At 37.6% G+C, this 20559-nt stretch overlaps 2 pseudogenes; both read left to right on the top strand.

The window, feature by feature from the left end:
- The first annotated feature begins 818 nt into the window (after window positions 1–818).
- Window positions 819–2703, top strand: LOC149226109 (putative UDP-glucosyl transferase 73B6 pseudogene; annotated as a pseudogene).
- Window positions 2704–9708: 7005 nt separating this feature from the next.
- LOC149226108 (putative UDP-glucosyl transferase 73B6 pseudogene) lies at window positions 9709–12183 on the top strand (annotated as a pseudogene).
- The last annotated feature ends 8376 nt before the right edge of the window (window positions 12184–20559 follow it).

The raw sequence follows: 20559 nt of genomic DNA, 5'->3' as shown, positions 1-20559 counted from the left end.
AAAATTAGTTATATATATATATTAAATACATTTGTAAAATAAAATATGTATAAAAAAATAATTAAATATACACTCATAATCATTTTTAAAACTGAACTTTTTAAAGTGAAACACCTCACAAGCGAATGATATTACATAATGCACACAAATAGAATTTAAAAAACTATTGCGCTTTATATAGGCTTCCCTATGCACGCATAATTAATTAATTATATATAAAGTTTACATATATAAACCTTAACCTTTGTCGATTCTATACGTATATGTGGATACGATTCATACCTACCATCGCCTACTTCCATGTGGATACGCAACATACCTACCATTGCCAACACCTTTGGTCTTCAAACCCATAATAATTTTCTAAGATGAGATGAAACCAAAATCCAATTCCCTAAGTAACCTCAACTTTATATATTTATGGAATATATCAACATGTGTATCAAAGCCTAAATTTGATCAAAAATATGCCATGTGATATTTAAGATTATTCGAATATGTTTTCTGTCTGCAAAGCAATAGATTCGTATATATTTTACCCCTCTGCGATCAAATCACATCGAGATCTAGGATTGAAATGATGCGCCTCCGTACCACTTTCAGTTTTATTTATACTCGCACTGCAATTAAGGTGCAATGGCAATTCCTATTTCCAACCTCATTGAAACATAAATGCAGTCTGACATGCAAGGGATATAGCAGTTCTCTTGTATTTATATTTCCCTCAAAATTGACTTTGGCATTTTAGCAACAAAGCAACTGTTATTCCCCTTGCATGTCAGGCTGCATTTATGTTTCAATGGGGTTGGAAATAGAAATTGCCGCAATTGGAGTATTAAAATGTCAGATGCAAAGTGACTTTGATGGCAGATACAATTTGAATGTCACGATCAGAAATGTATTCTGTTTTTAAAAGAACTCTGCTGGCATCTTCAAATTCTTGAAATAAATAAAGGTCCCGATCACCTGCAATTTTCAAGGAAATTCAGGTAGTGTATTAAGTGTTGTTTTTTTTGGCAGTGGAGGTGTAAGGATTGATTATGAAAGAAAGCAAACCTCATGTGGTTGCCGTTCCATTCATGGGGCAGGGCCATCTCATTCCATTCATGGAACTGGCCAAGATTCTCGCCTCACACGGCCTCGCCGTTTCATATATAACGACTCCCGGGAACGCCAAACGGCTCGAGCCCCAGGTCCAGGGTTCGAATCTGGACATCCGGCTGGTCTCTCTACCAATGCCTTCCATCGAGGGAGTGCCCCCGGGAATCGAAAGCTCCGACAACGTTCCCTATCATGTCTGCCAGAAACTTATCATTTCGTCCCACAAGCTAGCCGAGCCGCTGGAAGAATGGCTGGAGCAGCAAATGAATGCCGAGGAGTCTCCCCATTATTCTTCTGCAATCTCATGCATCATTGGCGACATGACTACAAAATGGATTCACCGCACCGGCGAAAAGTTCGGGATCCCCATCGTGGTTTTCCAGACGGCGGGGGCGTTCGCCTGGTCGATCATGCACTCCAGGCTTAACCACATGCCGCAGAAAAGCGTGGAGGGAGGCGACGAGTTTTATTATGTCCCCGGACTGAGCTTCGATGTCAAGTTGCGCAAATCGGACATGGCTCCGGCAATGCAGGATCCCAATTTTTTTCACCGGCGGGCTGACCTGACGGAGTCCATTAACCGGAGCATGGAGGGTCGCGCCATCTTGATTAACACGTTTTACGAGCTCGATTCCGTGGGGATCGATCACCTCAAGAACTTGACCGGGAGACCGGTGTGGAGCATAGGTCCTGTTCTCTCCCGCTCTTTTCGACGATACGGTGATCGATCCAAGAACTATTAACCGCCGGGGAAAGGCGGCGGATATCGATGAGGAGGAATGCTTGCGATGGCTGGATTCTCGGCCTTCGCAATCCGTGGTGTTTGTGTGTTTGGGGAGCCAATTTGTTCTGAACGACAAGCAAATCTGTGCGTTGGCTACGGGCTTAGAGGCCAGCGGGCAGGCTTTCGTGTGGGCCATTAAACTCCCTCAGGCTGACCCCAAACCCAAAGCGAATGAAGTGGGTTTGCCGGAAGGATTCGAAGAGAGAACCCGAGATAGAGGGCTAATTATTTGGGGGTGGGCGCCTCAGCTCCTTATTATCTCTCATCCTTCCATCGGTGCATTTCTCAATCACTGCGGATGGAACTCTGCGCTGGAGAGCTTGAGCATGGGAATCCCCGTGATCACCTGGCCCATGTTCGCAGATCAGCCATATAACTCAAAGCTTCTGGAAGAACACATGGGGGTAGCCATACGGATATGTGAAGGAATGAACAGTGTGCCAGATGAAGAGGAAGTGAGAAGGGCAGTTACCATGCTTTTGGCGGAGGAAGAAGGCAAAACCATGCGAAGGAAAGCTCAAGAACTGAGAAAGCATGCTAAAATGGCTGTGAACAAAGAGGGGTCTTCATTTACTGACTTGCAGGCCTTTGTTCGTGACATGCAGCAGCTGCACCAGGATCGCGTTGCGATGGATTCTGAAGGATTTTGAAGGGAAATGTGCATTCTGCAGCTCTGGTAAAATGATCTCCTTGGGATCTTATTGTATCTTTTTATCCATTGGGAGAGATTGTTGGACTCCTCAGAAGCTGATTAATTTAAATGTAAGTCTACTAAAGTATTTTTATTTACTCAGCCCGAGGGTTAGTTTAATGGGTTTAGTTTGTGTTTTTTAAGCCAAAAACAACTATCCTTTTTACGGAAACAAAAGATAATTACATGTGCAGAGATCTGAAAGCTTCAGTCCTAAATACTAACCAGCATACAAAAACAAAAAAGACAGTGCCCTAAAATAAATTGCATAGAAATGTGTATGCGCAAAGAAAACAGAGCATGTGGATGTCAAAGAATCCGCCATACTTTCAGGGGATTTCCCAGCCATTGTCTATCTAAGTAAGGCCGCAGAGAGGCATCCAAGTACAAAAGACAATGAGTGTAACAACGCATATACACCTATGTCCAAGAATCCACCAACCCAGCAGAGTAGGAGGCAGAGTACCTTTCACTCCTAAATAAGTGATAGCTAGTGAACTAGCCAACATACAAAATAAAAAATGACAGTGCCCCAAAATAAACTGCATAGGAATGTCTATTCGCAAAAAATACAGAGCATGTGAATGGCAAAGAATCCACCATACTGCCAGGGGAGTTGCCAGCCATTGTCCATCCAAGTCGGGCCGCAGAGAGCAGTGTAGCAGAGTAGGAGGCAGAGTACCTTTCACAACCTAAAAGATCCGAGATCCCAGGCTGCAAATGGATCTATTGACCAGATATTTCAAACACATCCACCTATCCTGGACAGAGGTCGCTCGCTTGAACAGAGAGAAGTTACTGGATCTTGTTGTTAATTCTTCTGGCTATTGAGAAGTTACGGGATTAATTCTTAATTGATTAATTTGGACAGCTGTATTTTTAATCTAAATCTATTTAGATTAAAAAAAAAGAGGCAAAAAAAACCTTCAAAAGTATTTTTAAGTATTCTGCTATATGGGTAACTAACATATATTCAGCAGATTTAATAGATTTAATCTATGTTGCATGAGTTTCTAGAATGTCGGACTCACAGCAGATTTAATAGATTTAATCTATGTTGGATGAATTTTTGAATTTTTGGAATGTTGGAATGTTGGGAACTTGGGTTATATTTAGAATGGTTAGAGATTTCTCCAAAATTACAAAAAAAACTGCTAACCAAAAAAATAATATTAAGAAAAAAAATTAATTATATAATTTATATAATAATAAAAATTAATATTAATCAAATCTTAAAATCAAATTAAAAAAATTAATTCATTATATAAATCTACCGTACCGTAGTCTGACACAATTTAAATTAATTTGATTTCATGTCCAGCCCAATTTTGATAATATTATCCGATTTTGATATAGATATAACTTAGCCTAATACAAAAGCACCCCTTTACCCCAAAAAAAAAAAAATTAAAAACTGCAAAATGTTGCAGGAACATGTGCATCTTCTTAACTAAGGTTAGTTAAAGCACTCACTGAGATGATGAAAAAGAAAACGAGCAACAAACTCCCAAACATCAAACCTCAGGCACTATTCGCTGGGTCAGCGAGTGTTCGCTCTCAAGTGTGCTCTTAGCGGTCCCGCTCTCGATAACAAACAGCAAACCTCAGTAATGGAGTGAAGAGGAGGCCCGAGGAACGAGCATATGAGGGTTGGGATATTTTTGTGTAGTCAAAAAAAAATTCTAATTCTTATGATGTGTAATTCGTCTGTACTCACTATGAAATTAGATAATATTAACTATAATCCCAAAAATAATAATATCAGCTATAATCAAAATAAAAAACAAATATATATATTTAATTAGTTTTAGTTTAAAGTATTAGAAAATTTAGTCTCATCTATATTTGTTTTATTAGATGTTTATATTACAATTCAATACATTTCCGTATCCATATCAAATAAAATAATTTTATATCAATTTTTAAAATAATTAAAACAAAAACAAAGTTTCAATTCCTTATAACAATAATAAGAGAAAGATATATAACTAGCATTTGCAGCAGATGTTGCAAAGGAAACGCCGTAAAGCATAAATTGAAGAACACAAATACAATAAAAAAATACTTTGATAAAGAATAAAAATATATTGAACGCTCAAATCAATACCCCATTAACTGGAACCAGTGAGTAGACATATCTATCAACATTAGGATTATACACAATGATCAAGAAATTTCCCATATACAAACAGCACCTTCCACAACAACCTTTTGTCACATCCACATTTTAAAAAATGCCTTGGAACGTGATTGGAATCTCCCATATTGTCTTTTTCATTATCCAGATAAATCTTCCATATTGCTATTTTCATCATGAATATTGTTAGTTCATCGTTGTAAAGTGTTAGTGTGTTAAATTCAATACTATAAGTTTGACAAGTGAAAAACATTCCTCAATTAACATAATATGCATTTTTCTCTCACCGTGTATTTTTCAGTCATGCATTACAAAACTTCCATCAAAGAGCACAAGTAACAGATTAACATGTATTTTCCCTTCATTATTTTCATCATAGAGCCAAGAAATCTACGCCTTATCTATAAAGTAACAAAAACATCTTGAAATAAGTTTAATATTTCAAGCCAGTGTCTAACCTATAAAGTAACAAAAACTTTTTGAAATAAATTTAATAGTTTAAGCAATTGACTAACCTAATTTAATAATTGAAAAATTCTCAAAGATGAATTATACTCCATAATAAGAGAGCCAACATTGGAGCCCATACTTTCGCTGAAACCAAAAGAAACACAACCACTTGTTAAGAAGAAATTCAAGTAATAATAATAAAACAAAAATAACAAACATTAAAGTATAAAATGGTATTTCCAACACACTGGTATAAATATACATGCTCTATGTCCATTGTTAGATTAAATGGGTGTGGAGAAAATTAGTAGAGAACCCAAAATTGTATTTCTAATTAGGAGAGGGGTGGAGAAATAAAGCATAAAACAGTTTTTGCATAAAATGGTTTTTGGAAATGTTTGAGACCACTCAGAGCAATGATGGCACTGCACAAACCAAAATAGCAACTCATCTGTGTCTACATTAGCCCCACACGATACAACAGTTTGACTAACATTCAAAATATAATGATTCACAAGTACACATGCGAATTGACAGTAGACTATGGTGGAGGGACGAAAGGCCTAAGTAGATTTTATATTTTTTATGCCATAACAGGGCCAAAGAAGACTGATAAGCTGGATACTCTCACTATTCAAAGGAATTAAAATGTTTAGATATTTGTTTTCACATATTCTAATATGATCCCACTGCAGCAGAGTGAGGTACAAATGTTGGAGAATTCCTAAAACAAAAAATACTTGTGCCATTTTGACTTCTTTTGAAGTTGAAAATTCTTCAGAGAAAGACGAATTTCGAGATTTTTTCAATTTTAGGACTCGAGCTTAGACAATCAGATTGCTGCCACTCCTCCTTCCATATTTCCCTGCAGATTTGATTGAATGAGCCCTTCAAGCATCAATGTACCATTACAAGGCACCATGGCCCGCTGGCAGAGAAAGTAAGTTGTGAGCTGAACATCCCATGGCTGAACACCGTGGCAACACCTATCTGCTATGTAGCATGTGCATTAAATTGCAACCCTTGAAAGCACGTTGGCTCTTGAGGAGTAGGGTTACTGACTAGTGATTGATCCACATACATGGTGGACCAATTTTTGTTGAAATTTATGATTAAATGGATTGAAATTGTAGAGCCTGATTGGCACTGATGGACTCAGTAACAAATATCTACTTCACCCTGATTATGCACTGGTGGTTTCATATACAATTTCATGGAACAAACAAACAATTTGATAGAAACTGTAGATTGTGGTGGTATAGCTGGATTCAGCAATAAACATATACTGCACCCTGATTTATGCAAGATCAGGAAAATAAACAAATAATTTGGCTGTAACTGTATTTGTAGATTTTGATAGCATAGAAGGATTCAGTAACAAACAACTTACTGCACCTGAATTATGCCAGTTGTGACATACAATTTTCTCAATCAAAAAACAAGAATATTTTTAGAAATGAGGGCCAAGGTCGCTATTAAATGCACATTCTACATAACGGATAGGTAGAGCCAATGTCTTTAAATGAGATTTTTTGGAGTTTCCTAGTGAAAAAATTTGTGGCCAAATCTTGATTTGTGTTGTTTAAACTGGTTTTTTAATTGCATATATAGATTCAGCACCCTCAAAAATCTCTGGGGCACTCAAGCATTTATCAATGAGACGGGCCCATAACAAGAGATTGAATGATGATAACTCCCTTCGTACATTGACACTAAGATAGCTAGCTTAGAGGATCAATATGGAAGAGGGTGTATGTCTAACGATACAAAGTCACACCTCATATCCTTAGAAACTGATAGGGACGGAATCTTGAAGGACAAGGAGGAATCTTGGAGACTTCGGAGCAAAGCGATTTGGCTGAAAGAGGGTGATGATAACACTAAATTCTATCACAAATTTTCCAATGGTCGTCGAGCTATCAATACCATTTGGTAGATGACTAATGATCAAGGACAGAGAGTTCACACATTTCATCAATTGGCATCTCTTGGCTCATCTCACTTCAGGAATCTTTATAGAGCTCCTTGTGATGCATCATTGGCTGAAGTTATAAGAGTGGCTGGTTTATTTCCCCGCTATGTGGAACAGGAGGATGTCGAGGATCTTCTTAAGCCAGTCTCGATGGGGGAGCTGGAGAACACTCTTAAATGGTTTAAGAAGGACAAAAGTCATGGTCCAAATGGTTGGCTTGTTGAGTTCTATCTTGCATTCTTTGACTTATTGGGGGAGGATCTACTTAGTATTATTGAGGATTGTCGCACTTCTGGGCGCATGTATGAAGCCTTCAACTCCACCTTCATTGCGCTCATACTCAAGACAGACTATCCTGAATCCTTCACTGATTTTCGACCTATATCCCTCTGCAACTGTATCTATAAAATCATGGCCAATCGCCTCAGACCCATTCTCTTTGCTCATATTTCACCTGAGCAATTTTATTTTCTCAATAATCGCCAGATTCATGACGCTATTGGTACGGCCCAAGAAGTACTTCATTCTATCAAAACAAAGAAATTGAAAGGTATGATTCTTAAAATTGATCTCACAAAAGCATTTGATCATGCTAGCTGGCTTTATCTGAGGATGCTATTAACACACCTGGGATTTCCTCTGGAGTTTATCAATTGGATAATGTGTTGCATCACCAAGGTCTCCTTTAGTGTACTCATCAATGGCTCAGCATCTCCTTTTTTTCATGCTGAAAGGGGACTCAGACAGGGATGTCCTCTCTCTCCTTTATTATTTCTGCTTATCATGGAAGGCCTTAGTCGCCTCATCTTAGAAGAGCGCAGATTAGGGCGATTATAGGGCATCAAGATTAATAATAACTATGTCTTCACTCATTTATTATTTGTAGATGATGTCCTTATTTTTCTTAATGGAGGTATTGGGGATCTAACATATTTACACTCTGTTATGCTTCTTTTTAGCACAGCTATAGGAATGGAGTGCAATGCTCAAAAATCTACCATCACATCTTTTGGATGTTCTCCCAATGAGATCCAATTTTCTCTCCATAGATTTCCCTTTCAATCTTTGGATGATGGCCTTCAGTACCTTAGTTTCAGACTTAAGCCCTTACATTATAGGATTGCAGATTGGGCATGTTTGGTTCCTAAGATTGAACGTAGACTCAATATCTGGCATCATAAATACCTCTCCAGGGCTGGTAGGCTAGTACTCATTAAATCTGTTTTGGAAGCGACACCAGTGTACTGGATGTCCATGGCATAAATCCCAAGGGCATACTTATGAGAATTCAAAGACTGTGCTGCAGATTTTTATGGAAGGGAAGATAGGATGGTCATATCTATGCATGGGTTCGTTGGGAGTTGATTGCACTCTCGAAGAAATGGGGAGGGTGGGGTTTAAAAAACCTGGTTTTCTTCTCCACTACCCTGGCGACCAAAATGGGCTGGAAAATCCTCACTACACATAGCCTATGGACTGAGGTTGTATTTGACAAATACATTTGGCCCTTTCGAATGCTAGATTAGATTCGGATACCCACTTGGAAGAGGACAAGAATTTTGGTGATCTGGAAAGCGGTTCTCAATTCTATTTCATTCATTCTTGACGGATTAACCTGGAGGATCAGGTCAGGCTCCTCAGTTTGGGTGGGATTGGACCCTTGGATTAGCAGCGGTAATGCTTATCGTCTTCCACATGATTTGATCACTTTTTTATCAAATGCAGGCATCAAACATCTTGAATACTAATATATTTTCTTAGGCTTGGAAATCAGCCATCCAAATTGGAATCCCAGACACATGGCACCATGGTTGGCTCAGCGATATAAATGCTCTCACTGAATCACATGTTAGGATCATTGATGGGGACGACGAATTGATATGGGCTCAGGCAAAGCATGGGATATACACCCCCAAGGATGGATATCCTGTCATATTCTCTGCACATCAACCACTAGTAATTGATTGGTGGTGGAGCATTCTGTGGAAGATGAAAGCCCCCCCTCATACAAGATTATTCATGTGGACAGTCCTCCGTAATAAAGCTCCCACTAGTGACAACCTTATGAAGTGTTCCTTTAATGGACCTACATGGTGTTGTTTTTGCCGCCAAGACTCTGAATCCATTGAACATCTCTTTCTACATTGTCCCATTACAAAGGATACGCATCATAACTACCATTGCCAACACCTTTTGTCTTCAAACCCATAATAATTTTCTGAGATGAGATGAAACCAAAATCCAATTCCCCAAGTAACGTTAACTTTATATATGTATTGAATATATCGATATGTGTATCAAAGCCTAAATTTGCTCAAAAATATGCCATGTGATATTTAAGATTACTCGAATATGTTTTCTGTCTGCAAAGCAATAAGTTCGTATATATTTTACCCATGTGCGATCAAATCACATCGAGATCTAGGATTGAAATGATGCGCTCCACTCCCACTTTCAGTTTTATTTATACTCGCACTACAATTAAGTATTAAAATGTTTGATGCAAAGTGACTTTGATGGCAGATAACAATTTGAATGTCACGATCAGAAATGTATTCTGTTTTTTAAAGAACTCTGCTGGCATCTTCAAATTCTTAAAATAAATAAAGGTCCCGATCACCTGCAATTTTCAAGGAAATTCTGGTAGTGTATTAATTGTTGTTATTTTTGGCAGTTGAGTTGTAAGGATTGATTATGGAAGAAAGCAAACCTCATGTGGTTGCCGTTCCATTCATGGGGCAGGGCCATCTCATTCCATTCATGGAACTGGCCAAGCTTCTCGCCTCACACGGCCTCGCCGTTTCGTATATAACGACTCCCGGGAACGCCAAACGGCTCCAGCCCCAGGTCCAGGGTTCGAATCTGGACATCCGGCTTGTGTCTCTACCAATGCCTTCCATCGAGGGAGTGCCCCCGGGAATCGAAAGCTCCGACAACGTTCCCTATCATGTCTTCCAGAAACTTATCATTTCGTCCCACAAGCTAGCCGAGCCTCTGGAAGAATGGCTGGAGCAGAAAATGAATGGCGAGGAGTCTCCCCATTATTCTTCTGCAATCTCATGCATCATTGGCGACATGACTACAAAATGGATTCACCGCACCGGCGAAAAGTTCGGGATCCCCATCGTGGTTTTCCAGACGGCGGGGGCGTTCGCCTGGTCGATCATGCACTCCATGCTTAACCACATGCCGCAGGAAAGCGTGGAGGGAGGCGACGAGTTTTTTTATGTCCCCGGACTGAGCTTCGATGTCAAGTTGCACAAATCGGACATGGCTCCGACACTGCAGGATCCCAATTCTTTTCCCCGGCGGGCTTACCTGACGGAGTCCATTAACCGGAGCATGGAGGGTCGCGCCATCTTGATTAACACGTTTTACGAGCTCGATTCCTTGGGGATCGATCACCTCAAGAACTTGACCGGGAGACCGGTGTGGAGCATAGGTCCTATACTCTCTCCCGCTCTTTTCGACGATACGGTGATCGATGCAAGAATTATTAACCGCCGGGGAAAGGCGGCGGATATCGGTGAGGAGGAATGCTTGCGATGGCTGGATTCTCGGCCTTCGCAATCCGTGGTGTTTGTGTGTTTGGGGAGCCAAATAATTCTGAACGACAAGCAAATCTGTGCGTTGGCTACGGGCTTAGAGACCAGCGGGCAGGCTTTCGTGTGGGCCATCAAACTCCCTCAGGCTGACACGAAACCCAAAGCGAATGAAGTGGGTTTGCCGGAAGGATTGGAAGAGAGAACCCGAGATAGAGGGCTAATTATTTGGGGGTGGGCGCCTCAGCTCCTTATTCTCTCTCATCCTTCCATCGGTGCATTTCTCAATCACTGCGGATGGAACTCTGTGCTGGAGAGCTTGAGCATGGGAATCCCCATGATCACCTGGCCCATGTTCGCAGATCAGCCATATAACTCAAAGCTTCTGGAAGAACACATGGGCGTAGCCATACGGATATGTGAGGGAATGAACAGTGTGCCAGATGAAGAGGAAGTGAGAAGGGCAGTTACCATGCTTTTGGTGGAGGAAGAAGGCAAAACCATGCGAAGGAAAGCTCAAGAACTGAGAAAGCATGCTAAAATGGCTGTGAACAAAGAGGGGTCTTCATTTACTGACTTGCAGGCTTTTGTTCGTGACATGCAACAGGTGCACCAGGATCGCGTTGCGATGGATTCTGAAGGATTTTGAAGGGAAATGTGCATTCTGCAGCTCTGGTAAAATGATCTCCTTGGGATTTTAGTGTATCTTTTTATCCATTGGGAGAGATTGTTGGACTCCTCAGAAGCTGATTAATTTAAATATATGTCTACTAAAGTACTTTTATTTACTCAGCCCGAGGGTTAGTTTAATGGGTTTAGTTTGTATTTTTTAAGCCAAAAACAACTATCCTTTTTACCGGAAACAAAAGATAATTACATGTGCAGAGATCTGAAAGCTTCGGTCCTAAATACTAACCAGCATACAAAAACAAAAAAGACAGTGCCCTAAAATAAATTGCATAGAAATGTGTATGTGCAAAGAAAACAGAGCATGTGAATGTCAAAGAATCCACCATACTTTCAGGGGATTTCCCAGCCATTGTCTATCTAAGGCAGGCCGCAGAGAGGCATCCAAGTACAGAAGACAATGAGCAGTGTAACAACGCATGTACACCTATGTCCAAGAATCCACCAGCCCACCAGAGTAGGAGGCAGAGTACCTTTCAGTCCTAAACAAGCGATAGCTAGTGAACTAACCAGCATACAAATTCAAAAAAGACAGTGCCCCAAAATAAACTGCATAGGAATGTCTATTTGCAAAAAATACAGAGCATGTGAATGGCAAAGAATCCACCATACTGCCAGGGGAGTTGCCAGCCATTGTCCATCCAAGTCGGGCCGCAGAGAGCAGTGTAGCAGAGTATATACATGTGTCCAAGAATCCACCAGAGTAGCAGGCAGAGTACCTTTCACAACCTAAAAGATCCAAGATCCCAGGCTGCAAATGGATCTATTGACCAGATATTTCAAACACATCCGCCGATCCCGGACAGAGGTCGCTCGCTTGAACAGAGAGAAGTTACTGGATCTTGTTGTTAATGCTTCTGGCTATTGAGCAGTTACCGAGTTACGGGATTAATTCTTAATGGATTTGTCTATAATGTGATTTTTTGGAGATTCCGGTGACGGAATCCGGCGGAAGAAATTGAGGTTAAATCTTGATTTGTTGCAGTTAAAATGGTTTTTTAACTGCATATTTGGATTCAGCACCCTCGAAAACCCCTGCGACGCTTTCATTTCATTGTGCAGAAACTAGCTATCAAACTTGCGATTCCAATAAATTCCTGCTGGATTTCCACCGGAAAAACCCGCCGGAAAGGCTTTCAAAAAGAGACAACTGCATTCTTAATTGATTAATTTGGACAGCTGTATTTTTAATCTAAATCTACTTAGATTAGAAAAAAGGGCTGCCCATTCAATACATTTTCATTTTCATATCAAATAAAATGATATTATATCAAACTTTTCAAATAATTAAAACAAACACATAGATTCAATTCTTTATAACAATAATAAAAGAAAATATGTAATTAATTCAATTTTTAATATAAAATGGATGTCATATTTAAAAAATATTAATATTATTTAAAAATTCAATGCTAATCATAAATAAAATATTTCAATATATAAAATTAAGTAATGTTGAAATGTGTTTAAAAATATATTAAACGAGAAAAAACTTTAATGTGAATAATGTAATCTATAAGTAATATCTCAATACTAATGTTAACTAAATTATTTCAATGTCAATAATTTGTATATTATATATGGTTTATAATAATAATAATAATAATAATAATAACGTCTATACATAATATAAAGTAATTGAAATATTAAATTCTTATTGTCATAGCATTTCAAGTATCATTATTTTACACCTTGATGTTTTTTATTCAATGTTAATTTTGAATGGAGCAAATAATTGTTGGAATTGCATGTTTAACCTAATTTATTCTATGTATTCAAGGGGTAAAAACCATTTATGCATTCAAAAATACAATTTAAAAAATGAAAAATTATATAGAGGGATGTGATATTTGGACGCTCAACTTTTTTAAGATTTAAACTATATTGAACTATAAAAATATTTGCACGTCAAGATATTTCATCCCTCTTGGTCTAACCATGGATCTATACTAGTTTTATAGTCCAATAAGAAGGTAATGTGTAATTCCGTATGTGCTCAATTTGGGGTTGACAAGTGTCTCTTTTAAAATAAAAATAAATTATTCTTTACATTAAAAAATAATATAGGTTATACTCAAAATAAAATATGAATATACATATTTGGTTAGTTTTATCTAAAAGTATTATAAAATGTAGTCTCATTCTAACTATGTTTGCTTTATTGGTTGTAAACTATGCTTGCTTTATTGGTTGTTAATATTACAACCCAATACAAACGAGATATGTCTTACTCTCCTTTATAAATAAAATATTTCCATGTTAATATTAAATAAGATAATTTTATATCAACTTTTAAAAAAAAAATTATAGTAATTAAAACAAAAAAAACTAATTTAGATAAATTAGATAAGTAATTAAACCATTTTAATATCCATGTTAACTAACTTATTTTAATATCAACTTTAGAAAAAAAAAATATAAACATATATATATGAACCCAATAAAATATTTCAATGCACAAATATAAGAAGTGATTAAAAATAAAAAGATTGAAAATAATATGGAAATGTATTTAAAAATATATTAATAAAAAACAAAAATTTTAATGTAGGCAATGTCATCATAGATAAAGTTTGGTCATGTTAATTAAATGATTTCAATGTCAACAATTTACATCTAATAATAATAATAAGAAGAAATGACTACATATCCTATAAAGTAATTGAAAAATAAAATTCTTATTAATATAGCATTTTAAATAAAATCATTTTAAAATTCTTTTAAAGCAATTAAAATAAAAACAAAGACAAAAAATGATATTATTTATATTTTCATATTTCAATTGGATATGTAAATAAATCTTTTTAATATCATTAATTAATTATTAATTTTTTGTTAATACAACATTTCAAGTAAGATAATTTTAAAATTATTTTAAAGTGATTAAAACTAAAATAAAAATAAAATTGATATCATTTATATTTTTATCTTTCAATTGGATATGTAAATAAATCATTTTAATATCGTTAACTAGTTATTAAATTCTTATTAATATAGAATTTCAAGTAAGATAATTTTATAACTTTTAAAATTCTTTTAAAGTGATTAAAACAAAAAATAAATAAAGTTGATATCATTCATATTTTAATATTTCAATTGGATATGTTAATAAATCATTTTAATATCGTTAATTAATTTATTTTAATACTAGTATAGATTTATATTAACAAGGATCTACCAAGAGTGAGAGGGATCAAATCTCATTATCTGCAAATCTCTTTTTAGAATATATTTTACTAAGGTAAACATTAAGACACACACATTATATATATATATATATATATATATATATATATATATAGACACACACGCTTTATGTCTAGAGAGAGAGTTCATATTGAAATATATTAGTTACTAGCAAATTCACGAGATGTTGCAAAGGAAACTTCGTAAGGCGATAGCATAGGAAAGAGTAGCAAAGAAGAAATAAGATTTGATATGTTATGTGATTTAATTGAATATTTAAATTAATATCAATTATTTTATTTAAAATAAAATTTTGGGTTGGGAAAATTGTTTGGATAAAGAAATTGGTTTTTTTATTTTTGTCTTGGCTTATATGATCCAAAAATGGATCCTCGATAACCCTCTAAGTCTTCAAAATCTTTAAAAAAAATCCAAAAAAAAAACCATCGCAAAAGGAGAAGTTTTGGAAATATCGGATAACACTATCGGAAGGCAAAACCATAGAGAAAACATTAAAAAATGGGCCTATCAGCGGTCAACGGAGCAATGAACAGGAGTGATCGGATCTGGATGATCAACGGTCCAGATCCGATTGGCAAATCGCAATCGGCGAATATCGAAACATGTTATATGATTAGTGCGATCGCGATATCGCAACCGGCGGTTACAGTGGAGCGCACATTAAATGGCCAAGGTATGTGCGATATGCGATTGCGATAAGTCGATCGCAATATCGCATCAGAGTTACGCAACGACGCGGGGATATATATATATATATATATATATATATATATATATATATATATATATAGATGCAATGTGATAGTCGGACCCGACGGGGCTATAAGTGGTAGTTGATACATTTTAAAAATCAGCCCAAAGGCATTTTCTATGTAATTTCGCATATTTCGTTTAACAAACAAAAAGCGAAGGAATGCGCCGATGCGATGAATCCGGACCCGAAGGAGTTCCTAAATACAAATGTATATTATCTCAAGTCCGCATAAAGCCATTTTTGCGATATTTTCAATGTTTTTAACGTATTAGAAAAATAAAAAGGGAAGCCATGGGATGGGCATTGCGACTTGCGATAAGCGTTTTCAAGCAGACCTGATAGGGATATAGTGCGCATTTATGAATATTTGAAGTTCGGTGAATAGTGTTCTCTGTGGATTTTTTCTGTGTTAGTGTATTTTCCTATGTAAGCCGAGAATGCCAAAATTTGTGGGTTTCAAAGGCCCGATGGCCCCTTCCATTACAGAATAGGTGGCCACCATCCTGAGGGCATTTAGCAATGATTGCTAACGCTCAGAGAAGGGATTTGAGTGGACAAAGTCTGGAAGATAGGTAGCCCGGGAGGAAAAATGAACCGACAACGCCGATTTGGCTTAAAATCCAAAGAACGATAGAGACAAAAGGTGTTGGTTGCTGAGGTTGTTGTTGGAGTTGTTGCTGAAACCGAGCAGAAAGCAGAAAGGAGCTAGAGCCGAAGAGCAAGAGCCAGAGCCAGAGTCGAAAAGCCAGAGTCAGAGCCAAGAACCAGAATCAAGAGCCGAGAGCCAGAGCCAAGAGCCAGAGCTTCAAGAGCCAGGGGATAAAATGGTGTTTGAACCCACTATTTCTTTGCAAAATAGTAGGAGTTGAGCCCAGAGCTTGTAAAAAGGACCTGCCATAATCCCAGAGAGCCTATTAAAGTTGACTAGAGCTTAAGGAGACGTAGCCCACGAGTTTTGGGTGAACTCCAAATTAAATTGTTGTCTTATGTGCTTGTTTTACCGCTGCATTATTTACTGTTGTATGTATTTATCAGTTTCAACACATCAACTTACATCACAACAACAGAAATTAAAGAATATAATATGTTAAAAACAAATACCAGCATACACTAATATTTTCAAGCATTTCCTAATTCCGCATTGGTTAATCAATAAGACTTGGGAATATTTAAGCTTTGAAAGTGGGAGAGGTTCTTGTAAGTTGGACAAGAAGCCTAAGTGCCCCATTTTCAAATCAGGTGGTATCAGAGCCTAAGTTTGATTAAACCCACCTTCAAAGAAGGTTATATCAGAATGCTTGATTGACAAAGCAAAGATTGCTTGTCTGAAAGGTGTTTGAACAGTAAGAGGCTAATTGTATGCTTGTTTTGCAGACTGATTATTTTCTGAGTTTGTGGAGGTAAAGGGAAAGCTACTGATAGCTCAGTCTGAGAAGGACAAATAGGAAGAAGGGCTGAAGGCATTCTTCTATCCCAAGGACCTCAAGGCAATCCTTAAAGCATAAGAGGTTTGTTGCAAAAGGTTGCTGAAATAAGCTCTTTGTTAATCTTGTTTGAAGTTCTTTGTTCATTAGCATAATGACAACTTCCTCAAGTGTATCCTCGAATTCTTCCTTCTTCATCACAAGACTCTTTGATGGAGACTTGAAGCAGGAGTTGTTCATCATGATGGACAAGGTGAGAGAGATGTATGAGGATGGAAAAAAGAGCAACATACTTAGAGAGCAATTGAATTCCATGAAGGAAGAGAAGCAGATGCTTTCTGACAAATTGCAGGAAATTGGAGAGGCAACTTCATATTGCAAATATGAACCTGAAGAGGATGCATGAGTTGGAGTCACAACTCTTTGTTGTCGAAGAAGCCTTGGTCAAGTATCAGCTTGAAGAAGAGGTAAACCATTCCATTTTGTCTTCAAAATCTTCTAAGAATGCTTATATTGGTTCTTTTGAAAAACATACTAGAGGCATAGGTTCCAAGCTAATGTCTAAGATGGGCTATGAAGGAAAGGGCTTCGGAAAGCATGCACAAGGTATTGTTGAACCAATAATGGTTGAAGAAAGGCCTAAGTATTTGGGTCTTGGTTATGGACAGTATTATGGAGAGAGTTCCAAAGCTACCATGAAGGCCATTGAAACAGCTCCAAGAAGGGGTTGCATTGCAGAATGTGAAGGTTGTATTCAAGAGGAATGTAATGGCTTGAAACATCATTTTCAAGATGCAGGTGTTCAAAAGCACACACTTGAACCAGAGAGTTGTGGAAACTCTAACAACCTTGAAAATATTGATGGTGTTCCAAAGGGAGCCACTTCTTCATTTGCTTCACCTCCTCATGAAGGCAATAAAGGTGAAAGAGAAAGGTATAAATCTGGTTCTAATCATATTCCTTTTGATTTTGCAAAGCATGGTAAATTTCCACATAAGCATGGGAAAAGAATTGCATGTTCTTTTTGTGGTTTGGATAACCATCATGTTTCTAGATGTTGGAAGAGAATGGCCACATACAGGAAACTTTTGAAGGAAAAGAAGCAAGCAGCTAAAGGTCCATTGGACAAGGCAAATCATGATGTCAAGAGGATGCACATGTGTTGCACTTACTGCCATAAGCAAGGGCATCTTGCTAAAAGGTGTTGGACTCTGAATCCAACAATGCTTCCACCAAAGCTGAAGAAAGTGGAAAGGGAAGATGGTAGAAAATGGAAAGGAAGTTTCCATGAATGATGTGCTTCAGAATGATTCACATGTTGATGCTGATGTGTAGACAAAGGAAAGACCTTTGGACTGGATTGGTAAGAAATGGTTAGAGTTCTTTTCCAATTAAGGATTGCATGTCTATTGATGCATCTATTTTCATTTCTTGTTGATGAGATGCAAGTTGTAGGTTTCTACCAAGATGGTGAATGGAAAAGATTGAGTGGGAGACTCACTTTGTTGCTACAACATCATATTTCATTTCAGCTTGAAAAGTACAGTGTGCTTAAGTGAAAGTTGAAGGATGAAATGCATGCATAAGCATGATGTGCATGAACACAGGGATGTTGAACATGCATGAGTAGTTAACTTAAAGGGTTGATTGCTTTTTTGTAAACATGCATGTGATGTAATATTGACTTTAGAAAATTCGATTTAGTCTCCAAGATGGAGATAGTGATGAAATGTTCACCTTTTGAAAAGAGTCCTAATGGTCCTTTTCTACATGCTTGACTGGAAGGGTCATTTGTTTTAAAGGCATGTTTTGTGGGCTTGTTGTGTAGTCCATCATTTGTATGCAAATGTAAGACATGGAGGTGTTCACAAGATGTGAAATCTGTTTCTTTGTTGAAGCAGGAGTTTAGTCCATCCAGTTGTTATGTGTATGCCTGTTGTTGTTAACAAATGTTGTTAGCAGCTTCTCAAACAGGTACAAATGGAAGTTTTGTGGAGCAGATGTACTTCACATTTGTTGAGCCACCTTGGATCAATGATCAAAGAAGAGAAGCTCAAACTACCTTCTATAACCATTTCAGCAGGAGTTCTGCGGGAAGGCAAGGAGGAAGATAGTTCTTCCCAGGAAGACCTGCCCATCCAAGAAGGGAAGTGGTCAGAAACTTTGGTTCAGAGGCACTATGTAAAGGCAAGTGTAGGGAGGCTGAAATAAGAGGGTGAGTCACTCTCATTTACTGTTCAAATCAGTATATCAGTCTTTTGGAGACCAGAAGTTCTCTTAATGGGAAGGCGTGATCCAAAAATGGATCCTGGATAACCCTCTAAGTCTTCAAAGTCTTCAAAAAAAAAACCATCGCAAAAGGAGAAGCTTTGGAAATATCGGATTACACTATCGAAAGGCAAAACCATAGAGAAAACATTGGAAAATGGGCCTATTGGTGGTCAACAGAGCAATGAATAGGAGCTGTTGGATCTGGCCGATCAATGGTCTAGATCCGATCGGAAAATCGCAATCGGTGGTGGCAGTCAGCGAATATCGAAACATGTTATATGATTAGTGCGATCGTGATATCACAATTGGCGGTTATAGTGGAGTGCACATTAAATGGCTGAGGTATGTGCGATATGCAATTGCGACAACTCGCATCGCAATATCGCATCGAAGTTACGCAACGACGCGGGGATATATATATATATATATATATATATATATATATATATATATATATATATATATATATATATATATATATATATATATATATATATATATATATATGCGATGCGATAGCTAGACCCGACGGGGCTATAAGCGGTAATTGATATATTTTAAAATCCGCCCAAAGGCATTTTCTATGTAATTTCACATATTTCGTTTAATAAACGAAAAGCGAAGGAATGCGCCAATGCGATGAATCCGGACCCGAAGGGGTTCCTAAATACAAATGTATATTATCTCAAGTCCACATAAAGCCATTTTTGTGATATTTTCAATGTTTTTAACGTATTAAAAAAATACAAAGGGAAGCCACGGAATGGGCATTGCGACTTGCGATAAGCGATTTCAGGCGGACCCGATAGGGATATAGTGCGCATTTATGAAGATTTGAAGTTCGGTGAACAATGTTCTCTACAGATTTTTCCCGTGTTAGTGTATTTTCCTGTGTAAGCCGAGAATGCCAAAATTTGGGGATTTCAAAGGCCCGATGGCCCCTTCCGTTACAGAATAGGTGGCCACCATCCCTAAGGGCATTTAGCAATGATTGATAAAGCTCAGAGAAGGGATTTGAGCAGAAAAAAGTCGGAAGACAGGGAGCCCGAGAGGGAAAATGAACCGACAACGCTGATTTGGCTTAAAAGCCACAGAACGACAGAGACAGAAGGTGTTGGTTGCTGAGGTTGTTGTTGGAGTTGTTGCTGAAACCGAGCAGAAAGAAGAAAGGGGCCAGAGCCAAGGAGCAAGAGCCAAAGCCAGAGTCGAAGAGCCAGAGTCAGAGCCAAGAGCCAGAGCTTCAAGAGCCAGGGGATAAAATGGTGTCTGAACCCACTGATTCTATGAAAAATAGTAGGAGTTGAGCCCAGAGCTTGTAAAAAGGACCTGCCAAATCCCAGAGAGCCTGGTCAAGTTGACTAGAGCTCAAGGAGACGCAGCCCAAGATTTTTGGGTGAACTCCAAATTAAATTGTTGTCTTATGTGCTTGTTTTACTACTACATTATTTACTATTGTATGTATTTATATATCAATTTCATCACATCAACTTATAGCACAACAACAAAAATTAAATCATATAATTAGTTAAAAACAAATAC

The sequence above is a fragment of the Pinus tabuliformis genome, chromosome J (genome assembly GCF_031772625.1).
Source record: "Pinus tabuliformis cultivar Carrire ecotype Pingquan chromosome J, CPIR1, whole genome shotgun sequence".
NCBI lineage: Eukaryota > Viridiplantae > Streptophyta > Pinopsida > Pinales > Pinaceae > Pinus > Pinus tabuliformis.
The sequence above is the reverse complement of the archived record's forward strand: the minus strand, read 5'-3'. Positions and strand labels throughout refer to the sequence as shown.